This window comes from Phaethon lepturus, unplaced genomic scaffold (assembly GCF_000687285.1).
Source record: "Phaethon lepturus isolate BGI_N335 unplaced genomic scaffold, ASM68728v1 scaffold9539, whole genome shotgun sequence".
NCBI lineage: Eukaryota > Metazoa > Chordata > Aves > Phaethontiformes > Phaethontidae > Phaethon > Phaethon lepturus.
The window spans coordinates 2,043-13,716 of record NW_010561196.1 but is presented as its reverse complement, the minus strand read 5'-3'; the positions used below and the strand labels follow the sequence as shown (position 1 = coordinate 13,716).

The 11,674-nt window shown below is 40.4% G+C and overlaps 1 pseudogene; it reads right to left on the bottom strand.

Moving 5' to 3' along the window:
- Nucleotides 1-6,962: 6,962 nt before the first annotated feature.
- On the bottom strand, nt 6,963-11,382 carry LOC104626088 (annotated as a pseudogene).
- Nucleotides 11,383-11,674: the final 292 nt, after the last annotated feature.

Below are 11,674 nucleotides of genomic sequence, written 5' to 3'. Positions count from 1 at the left end.
GTCACTGCTACTGAAGTCTATACCGTATCAAGATAAGAGCATGATATATGTGATGTAGAGTAGTGATATCTCATTTTACCATCCAGGAGCTCTAATAATCATTCAGGTAAAGGCAAGACCAGGCTGTAAATTACACATTTTCTTTTATCCTTTATTCATTTAAAACATAACCAAAGCCTTTTCTGATTTTAATAGAACAAGATCTTTTTTTAAATTTAGAATACAATAAACCACAATGCAGAATTTTAAAAAAAGTGTAAGACAATGTGTATTATTAAAATAAAATCAGTATACTCAGAAAGTGGAGAAAAGGGGTTTACCAGCTATATAAACACCCACTTCTTCCCTCCCAGGAGATACAAGTAAATCTTTTGTATTCATGTTGGTTTAACTGAATGCTATTTCAGTCTGCATTGCTTTCTAATAAAGAGTGATTTTCTTGGTAGCAGAGGCACATAGCAATCTTTAATTTCAGAGATCCAGTCTTTTAAACAACAGTCTTTTCCCTAGATGCTCCGCTGCCATCCCTCTCCCCGCTCTCTGGGAGTAACAAACCAGTGTCCTGTTTGTCGAACATAGATGTCTCTGATGGATGCAGCGACGACTACAAAAGCCTTCACCTTCAGTACAGTGACCATTTCAATGACCTGTACTTGAAGATTTGGAAAAAGGCTTGGCTTTTCTTTGCTGAAGAGCAAATGCCCCATGCAGCAGGAAACAGGAGAGCCACTCCAGCTCTAAACAAATCTTCAAAGAAGCAGTGCTGGAGCCCTTGCCGACCACATCCAGTGAGAGTTAAAGAGCGAGCCACGTTTTCCACAGTCACATCTAAGGTGTAACTGCAGCCAGTCCCAGCAGATTTCAACATCATCTTGCTTGTCTGCTGGGAGAGAATCCTTACAGAAACACAGACTTCAGCAAGAGCTAATAAGCTTCTGCTTTCAAGAATTACTGTTTACCCAGAATCCTAGCAGAAAATAGATTCTTTGCCATCACTAAGACATGTGGTTTTGCTATCCTTGGAACAGCAGAGCGTTGACTTTCTGTTCAGGAGGCGTACCTTTATAGAGAGGCATGGGCTGAACGACAAATCTTGTTTGGATAAGGATCTGAAACATCTCTTTTGGATAGGCTGGTGGTGTGACACTTCTGTCAAAACAAGGGGAGAACTTGAATCCAAATGTCCTGCCACGTGTGTTAATAGGTGATTATCAGCTGTTCTAGTTCATACTGTATTTCTTCTTTCCCACTCTCTCAAAACATGTTTGTAGGCAAAACACATACACAAATTCCCAAAGAATCAGAAGAACAGAAGTCTGTAGAAATAGTTGATATCTCAGTTCTATATACTGAGGAAGTCACATGTAGCTGAGACTTCATTTTCTATAGGGAGTTCGTAGGGTATACCAGTCTGTGAAAAGTGGTCTGTGTAAGTAACCCCATTGATTAAGTTAACATAGCAGATGAAACCCACAATACCTCCAAATCCGCTTTGAATTTTTTTTTTTTTTTTTTTTAAGATGGGCTTGTTCAGAAAATCCTGCATTAAAGTGGTAGTCCAGTAGAAAATTCCAGTACTAATTCACCAGCTTGGGGTTCAAGATAAATTAAGATTTAAATGCAATTCTGTAATTTTCAGAAAATTACATACTTCAGACTTTCACCGATGGAGCACACGGTGGAAGTATATGCAAAAGGATACAAGAGATCTGTAATTTGGTCCACTCTTCTCAATACGATGACAATGGTGATTAAATTATTTGATATAATCATAAAATAATTTTTCATAACTGAGAATACTAGGGCACAGATAGGTAGTTACTCTTTAATCCCCTCTAAATGAAAATAATAGAAACAAACTCCTAAATCTGACTCATTAAGTGTACTTAGGAGCCCTACTCCCATCAGTTTCAATACAGAATACAATTAAAAATGAATGTGCAATGCAATCTGTACAGTGTTTAAAATGCTGTATTTAATACATTGGTATTAGTTTAACCTGATACTAACATTGATGTTAGTTACTGATATGAGTTTAACCACCATTTCAGGGAGTTACGCATCTGAATTATGCCAAGGCAGATCTATTTTGCACTCCACTGTCAAACTGATTTGCAGCAAAGCCCCCAGCCTGGGATTAAGATCAACATCCAGACATCTGGAACTGGTTGAATGATAAAGAAAAATTCCTGTCTGTAAGATCAAGCAGCAGAATGGGCAAGAAGGTGCAGCATTACCCTTCAGCTGCCTTGAGGCTAATGGGAGGAAAACAGTTTAGTCACGAATAAGTTCGGATGATTGAGACAAGGGCTGCCTACACCAGATTAGAATTTCTGATTTAATTTGAAACACTAACTTAACCTTGCTGCCACTTGGATCTGTACCTTCTAACTGGCCACACATGCAGATGGGGTTTGCCTGATTGGATCTAGATGAAGGAACAAGGCCATGAATTTTATGGTCACTTCACGGTGTGACTGCAACCAGGTGCCAGCTTCAAACGTCTGTCCTTTGCCAGGATGACAGTAAATAGAAGCAAAAAGAGATCTTCATCAACATAAAGCCAGTGGCAACTGTGGTACAGCGTGTCAATATGAGAGAATACTACAAATGGAGGTTCCAAATAACCTGAAATTCATAATTACTGTCTGATTTCCCATTTCAAAGTGACTCATGGAAGTACCTAGGAGGAGGATCAGCAGGCAAAATGTCAGAGCAGTTTTCCTTATGTGCTGTTCTCATTCACAACTACAAAACCGTTTCAATAACCTTGGTTGCCTCTGCTAAAAGACTAGATGTACTGAAAATTGTGCACGGTTTCCATTATTAGTGAGATACATGCATATTTTTAGCTGACTGATTGTTAAGCTTTTGGCTACGTGAAAGAACATTTAAGGTTATTATCATAGCTTATACCGATAAATATTGTTAAATACCAAATCACATAGGATATTTATTGGTAATCTAAATGCTTAGTAGCTTATCAAAATCTTTAACAACTTAGATAATAAGCTCTTTTAGATGCTTTTAGATATCTTTTTTGTTTAGGTGCCTACACAATCTTCTTCAAAACTTGTTTTTCCTTGTAATGCATGGCTTCTGATCTATTTTAGGAATGTTCTAGCATGGAAGAGGCACCCATCAAGGTCTCAAGACACTTGTGGTATAATTTCCTAGGAGGCATCCCAGCTCAGTCCAGCCTTTTGAAACCAAGGGAAGCGTAACTGTTGACCTTCACATGGCTTCGGGTCAGACCATGAAAAGTACTGACTAAAATATTTCTGTGCTTCTCAGCTTTCCTATGATTTTTAGTTTCATTTGTTATTATTTTCACATGATATTACTAAGAAATGTTTAGCCTCTCAAAACAAGAAAGGAAGAATGACAAATTGTACTATAATAAGAGAAAGTATGTTTATTATACTTAAAAGCATCCATTCTCATGAATTTACAGAGGTTAGTTCATTTTATCACTGCCATTTAGTAGGTATAATAACATAAGATGATCTCTAATCCTCTGCAGGGAAAAAGCCTATAGCCAGAACAACTTTTTCTACTGTCACTTTTATGATGACATGCTACATTACGTTCTACACACCATGTGTGGCAGTTTTAACCATGCAGCTGCTGAGAGCCCAGGCACAGCTTCTCAGGTCTGACTAACTACTACTGAAATCCATAAAATTATTTAGTCACCATAAAGCTCAGTTTTGGCATGCCTATATCTTAAGGGTTTGGACACCAGAGAGGAACCCACAGTCTGAAGTTTAAGCACTCTAACTCTTTATAGGATGCTCTATGACAGTTAGATCCTGGGAAATAAATTTGCAAATACCAACGCATCAGTTGAGGATCATGAAACGTAGCCGTCAGAAAACACAAAGAGAAGAAAACAGAAATGCAAAAGGTTATAAAACTGGGAATTGGACATGCTCCTCACAGGAGAACAGAAGAGATGTGGTTTGATATTATAAGTGCAGCTGATATGAATCTACACCAGATCTCACATAGCCTGAGTCTCCAGCTTCACAAGGAGAGGGATGCTAGCAGAGGAGTCAGAAGGAGCACCTAGTTCAGCTTTGCCCATGAGAACACACTCAGAGTACCCCCAGGGTACTCTGGGGTACCCTGCTGTGGGGGGTAACCTGCTGTGGTTTGGGACATCATCACCGTACCATCCTGCAGGTGGTCACTGGTGCAATGAAGATCTTGGCTACTTTGTCCTCACAAAATCATCTAGCCTACCAATACTGTTGAGAGAGAGAGATTGAAATTTGATTGATACTTCTGAAATATCTGAAAGCTCAGTTTCATTGTACTGGCCTCTGCTTTGTTGTTTGCCTACCTGGGCTGCAATAATTAAGTATTACGATTCTCAGTGTAACCTGGATTTTGAGGTCTTCCTCTGATTGCAGAATAGCAGAAGAGCGCTTAAAGATTGAGTCTTTGGGGCAAAAAAAAACAACCTCTTTCTCTCAATGGAAGGAAGCAATATGACAGAGCTGGTTTGTGCTTTGATAAACAGCTATTGTACCTCTGCCTAAAGAGGAAGCATGGCCCAGATTCAAGCCAGGCATGTAAGCCCTCGTTTGTTACTGAGGTAGTGCATAGGTCCCTCTGACCAAAACTGCCATCTCCAACAGCATCTGCCCAAGTTCTGTTTATGTCAGAACCAGCTAAACCCCACTGTACCTAAAGTGACTCTCAGCAGGTGTCCTTCCCCCTAAAGGGTTAGCTTCTAATTTAGTTGTCCCACTTCGATGGATATATTGGGTGGGAGAACTCTGGGCCTGCGTACCTGGATCCATGTTTGGATACCAAGGAATATCATACCATTTATATAAGATGCATTAATGTATGACAGTTGCCAATTTAACACATTCGCAGAAGAGTCTGAAATTTGATTTTGTAAAACACTGCTTCTCTTTCCCATTGTTTAGTTGCTAAGAGCAGTAAGACGTGACCCTAATAAAGACAGCAAGAAGGGTCAAAACTAACCTCTAATCTAATGCCGCTCAGAAAACATTAAGAGACATTTTGTTTCCTTTTAGCATGCACTTCAGTCCTACAGCACAAGCAGAATGTCAAATGAATCATTTTTACACCTTTCCCTTGAAAAATGCACCACAATCAGCTCTTTGATTTTAACAAACTGCATTTTTCTGAGAAAACTGTTCATTAAAAAAAAAAATTCAACTAGAATTACCTCATTTTCTTCACTATAAAAATACTCTTTAGAAAATTGTTAGTGCATCTCCTTAATTTATTTTTGAAAGAAATAGCCTGAACTTCATTTATATTTTTTTCTTTTAAAGAAGGATCATTCTAAACTCAATTTATTTCTTATTGATTGGCTGTGGTTTAGTCACAGTCTCCCCTAACTTAAATGGAATTTAAAATATTTCTTTCTACAAAGGAGTTCTGTCAAAAAAAATAATGAAAGTTTTTCTCACTTGCCTTCAAGAGTTCTATTAACATAGTGTTTGTTCACCTTGCAATCATTTGTTTAACATAGTTATTATAGCAATAACTCACTGAGGTTAGATATGAGGATAATAGTATATGTTTGAAGAATGAAAAGCTGCTAAGAGGTGCAAAATCACAAAGGTCTAGGCTTTTAGGTCTTTAAGGTTCTGGGACAAAAGGAATAAAGGAGGCTGGTGGGAGTTGGATGTTATGTTTCACGTTTGCCTGGGTCAAATAGAAAAAAGCAGGGGAGTAAGCATAGGTCTCACAGGTCCCTTATTTGTCTTATGGCTATTTCTCTATTCTTTTTCTAGCTACAGAGATTTTAATATAAAGACACAATTATTTCAGATATATAATATAAGTATGCATATTTTCATGTGTATTATTAATAACCAAATGGTTTGTAATTGTTTCATTCAAGTAAATTCTCTTTCAAGAATACTTAACTCCTGGGAAGCTGGGAAGCTGAGAAGCTGAAGGTTGACGTAGTGCCCTAGAGACATGCCAGGTATGCTTTCTGCTCATGGTCACCTCTAGAAGAGCATTCTTCTCCTTGATGACTGGAAGGAGAGCCCTGGGAGCCTTTCCACCCTCTCCAGAGGACAGATCTTACCATGGCAATTGGGACATAAATAAGTTACTTGTCAGAGATGATAAACTTGCCTGATCCTTGTTGATTGCATCTCTATAATAGCCAAGGGGTGCTATCATTAGCTTTACATTTAGAAGTCATGGAGTATTGTCATAGATTCAGGATGGAAGTAGACCTAGCTGAGATGGAGTTCCTGCTCCCAGCATTACTTATTAATTTTATTTTAAATAGCCATGGCATAAAAAAACTACAGGGATACATTTTGTTGTTGGATTAGAATATAGGCATTCCTTTGTCAGTAAATATACTAATCAATGAGTGCAACTTGTCCTTTTTTCTCCTGATCCCTGACTCTTTCATTCCTTTCTACCTAAGTGGAGGGCTCAAAGCATGAACACCTCCATCAGGTGGTGCTTCACATAGGACATGAAAGAGGAGAACATGGACTTGAATTCACTCAAAACGAAAAGAAACTAGAAAACCCCCATCGTCCATTTTCTGGAGGATGTTCTATCCAGTATGCCATCCAGTAAGAGGCAGATATGGGTAGACTCTTCCTCTCTTTACAAAGGGAAAACATGAACCTACTAGCAGCAGGTTTCTGCTGCCCTGGTCATAGCTGTCAGCTGGGCAGAAAGCTGGCCTCTAGCATTCTGAACAGCCTAATCTCAGAAGATGGGATCAAGACCTATTCCTCTGACCTGTTGTCTTTCACTTAGCCTTCAAGGTGCCCCACTCTCTCCGTGCCTTATGGGCATTACTCCTCAGGGCACAGCTGAGGGGTTTGGGTTACATCTGGGACGACAACATGTCCATTCCCCAGCTGCAGAGCATGTGAGACTTTTCATTGGATCCACTCTACCACTCCTCTCAACTGACTCCCTTTGACTATAAGCAGCAGTTAGAAAAGAGCTATCAACGGCAAAGGAAGCAGGCAGATCACTGCAGATCTGTGTGGGACAGAGCCTGCAGAACTCCCTGGACAGCCATCAGCGACTTTAACTTCCAGACAGCCAGTTCCTTCATAACCCTGATTGATAGCAGTGGCAGAAAAAAGTCTCTGCCATTATTTCCGGATCCTCATTTGATGCTTCTCGTCTCACAAGAAATCCTTGGTTCTCCAAGGCTCTTAGGATTTAAATGCAGATACGTCAAGGCTCTCCGGGTTCTTCACGCACATCGTCCAGTGTCCTGACAAAGATGCCTGTTGCGAACCTCAGCTACTGCTGTGATGTTGATAATGTAGGGCCCTAATTCTGAACCAACAAATTTTTGCACTTTTGTGCACTTACTCTGTAAACGGTAGAAAAGAAATTTTAGCTGATGTCAAACTAACCACTCTATTTTTTCCTTTCTCTTTCTGAAAAATATGCAATATGTAAGTAGCATTAATTAATTCATTCAGGATGATTTAAATATGACTAATTCAAAGGATTATTAGGAAGTTTTGTACAGAAAATATAACACAATGTGTATGCAAAGGGATTTAGCAACTTGCACTCCCCAGAAAACACCAGAGCCTGTAGATCTAGAAAGAAGCCGTGATTTATGCTAGAAACACAGGTGATGACAGCATGGCAAGAGTGTGGGGGTCTGGAGTTGATGCTGCAGGACCTGACCTTTGTCACTTTACCGGGTTGGAAGGAAGTTCACTCTCCTATTCACATTCACTCTGACAGAAACCGCAGCCCAATGTTTACAAAAATTGGCTGAAGTAATTGAATTTACTGAGGACAACTGAACACTTATTTTCAGCCATTCATTCTCATGCTGGCTGGGTTTTCTGTGATATCTGCCAGGAGAAAAGCAGCCCAGAACACGGATTTCACACAACTTTAAGGACAAAGTCTTCTCTCATGACAAAGTTTGATGTGTGGCTGTCTGAAAGCTCCAGGACATGATGAAGCCTCAGCAATTAATCTTTGGTTTTAATGTGGCTAGGTCTGATATCACGTAATACAAAGATTCTCCATCTGATCTCAACAGCCTGCTTCATTTTACTTGCCCAAATGGAGTTCCCATAACCAGACAAATTGCTGGGCACCACTGGTATACCTAATCTTCTCTGACTGGTGTGCTAATCAGGCTCTAGATCTTTTCCTGGTGTTTTATCCAGCTGGAATGGATAATATTGAGGAACTGCCTTCCAGAATGCCTGGTATTAGCCTGCCTTCCTTACTACTGGTTGCATCTGAGCCTCACAAGACTTTGTTGAAACAGGAAGAATTGACCATGTTCCATGGTCATCCTGACTGGGGGACAGCGAAGATTGGTTAGAGCAGTCAGCTCTGCTGGTACCAAGTGCTCAGAACTGATGCAGTCAGGCAGCATCTATTAATATCATAAAATGAGGATCTTACACACTGCATTTAAATCAGGCACAGGCTTATCTCTGAAGAAGTTAAATTTATATCTTGCCAAATAACAATGCTTGCAGCTCCCAGAGCACTCTCTCCGGTAGTGTTAATAAGATCTTGCTACAGTGAAAAGAGTAAAGACATCTCGATGCCAGGTTAATTCAGCATTTCACAGCCTTTCTGAAGTAATCCAATGGTTTGTTATGTGGCTGTCCCTCGGACTACATTTTCTTTTCATTCTGATCCCTATGAACTATATTTTATTGCAGTTAAAGATTTGCTGTCTAGAGTGCAAAGATTATTAAACATAAGTTGCAAACTTAGGTACTGCCTGAGATATTGGTAATAAGCAGGTGAACAAACACTGGGATACAATTTACATTAATGCAAAAATTCACAGTAATTATTTGAGATCTCATCAATTACTAGAAGCAACTGAAATCTTTCCATTGAAGTGGGATTTTTAACATGAGAATTCCCCAAAGCATTCCCTCAATTCTGGTTTTGCTGATAAGGGGGAGGAGAGAGCCATTCTGCCCGTCCCTCTCCAATTTGAAAGCTGTGATTCCAAAGGCATGCATTGTTCTTGCTGCTTTCCCTAGGAGCTCGCTCAGCTTCTTATAAAAACCTTAGAAAAAGCGACTGTAAATAGGCACACACTATAGGAGGGAGAATGCTGGCATTGTGCAACCTTAAATGAAAGGGAAAATGCAACGCTTCGTGAATCTCAAGAATTTCAGTTTCAGTTTTTGTGCTCTTTCCGTGTTTGTTTCAGAGGGATGTCTTTCACTGTACCTTTTCCTCATATCACAGGCTTTAAGGGGAGGGTATTAGGTGCTTGGATGTTTATCCTTAATTTGAACAGTCATTAAGGATCAGCAACAAGTGCAATACTACGCCACAAGCACCGAAGATGAAAGACCACTGATATGCAAGTGACTCCCTAGACATCATTATCGATTTAAGGGAGACAGAGGGCCACAGCACATCAAGAATCAAAGCAGAAAAACTTCACAGGAATTGGCTGCCTAAGGGGGAAAAGAGGCGGAAACTGGGTATTAAATGGCAAAGGGGATGCACAGCAGCCTGCAGCAGTTATTGATGTCCACCTATCCTCTTCTTGCAAAGCTAAGGAAGGGCAACTGGATAAAAGGACCAAAGCAGGTGCCTACACCTACTTTAATGCCTAAGAATAGGCATTGGCCTTCAAGCAGGAAAGAAGCGCAGCCCCTTGCTGGGAGGTGTAGTGGGTGATGGCAGTGCTGGGGGAGTGGTGGGACCTAATAGGAGAGGGAGCTAATGCTCCTTCCCAGACCCGGTGCCGGCTTCGGACTCTGTACATGGGCTGAAAGACTGAACATAGTCTTTAAAAAGTGGATACAGCTCACTTGTTAAACTCTGAAACACAGAATTTGAGACCTGCTGGTAGTGCAGTCACTGTCTACATGGGAAAACTAAGGCAGGGCTGTGACAGACAGGTTATGCTGCTTTTTCACAGGAAACTTGTTGTCTTCATCCAGTTTCTGGAAGGATGTCCAGAATCACATAAAGAAGGACTAGGGCAGGACACTTATCTTGAAAATACTTGTGTGTGTGTGTTCAGCTGATGTGAGCAGTACCCCTTCGTTCTGGTGCACTGTTTGCCTGCTCCAAGGTAGGTATGAGACTAAATGAAATGTTTTTTGGGATGGAGGCATACAGAAAGACTGTTGGCTTCAGTTTCCCATTCTGACATAACACTGAGCAAGTTGTTAACATCTCTGTCTCAATTTCCCTTCTATAAAAGGAGCAGCTATTTGGGGATTAGTTAGTGATTGCATACCTGAGCAGAAGAAAGTACATCAGGGAGGATTAATACATTAACTGCCTCCTATGTACATCAGATTGCTGAAAAACTTTTAATCCACTCAAATGCATGTTGGAGTATAGCATAGTGATGAAGTAAAAAAAAAATAATAGATATTTGAGACTGCATTTTTCCTTCAGAACATTGAGCTCTTTAAAGCATGTGGACAATTAACATGAACCAGCAGAGCTGGCCTGAGTAGGAGGTTTTTGATCCTGATGCACCATCTGTAAGAACGGTTAAAGCACAAATGCAGCCCACGTTGTTCCAGCAAAAGCTTACCATAGAGAGAAATAATAAAGCTTCATCTCTATAACCTAGTCAAGCATACACAAATACAGGCAAAGCATAATCTTGGGATGCTGTGGAGGAAATCCTTATCGATTCATTCACCCTAAACTGAGAAAAGCACAAAATGTTTTGACGGTTTCCAAAATATTTCTTAATGCCAATGGAAGTATACAGGGCTGCACTGCTATCCCGGAGACAGGAAAGCTCCTCAAAACTTCACTCCTTGAGCAGGAACCAGTCTAGTTCTGATCGCGGAAATTGTAATTGTAACAGCCAGGGTATATATAGTATCCCTACAGTCTGCTTTTCATTCCTAATGCAATTGTTTCCTTCATAAAAGCTTTTGCACTTTCTTCAAAGGAAAGTCTGGCTAAATGTTTAACACCATTTGCTGAAATATTCCCTTCCATTTTGGTTATGAGTTTCCTGGTCTTTCTTCCGTAGACATCTTTTGCATCCCACTTGCAGGCCCACTGAGAAGTCCAGTACTCCCGGTCTAATCCACTGAATTCCTTAGCTGAGGTGTAATAGCTAATGTCACCGCCAGGTTTTTCCCAATTAGTTTGCAAACTGAAGTTCTGGGGTAGACAACCATTAACAGGGACTTCCTGTGATGTGTACCAAGCCTACTAAAATAAAATATGGTCACATTCTGCCCTCTTGCTTTAGCTAATGGGCTTCCAATTATATGGAACCTTTCCAGGTTCAGTATGACGTCGTGCCTCAGGGAGCACTGGTCTGTCGGTCGTTCTAGGTGGCTATGAAAGCCTTCCTCTCCCAGTCTGGTGGTCGAGCTGGTTTTGTAGCAAAGGAAGTCCAGATGAGTGCTATATGCAATCATGCCAGGGGCTGAAAGGTGAATGATGCATTACGTCGTCCCATTTTCAGGCAGTATTTTCTTAAGAGACAACATTAGGCAGATGTCCCATTTTGTCTGTAGAACACAACAGAAGAGGCATTAGTGCTTATTCCATATATAGCTATAGGAATTGGTATCAGCCACTTCTGAGGTATCTACCATGCTAATACTGAAGAAACAAAGTGGGCAGAATATAACCCAAAGAAAGGGGGCAAATTCCCAGCTGAAGTAAGTCAGTGTAAGTCTGTAGAAGTCAGTGT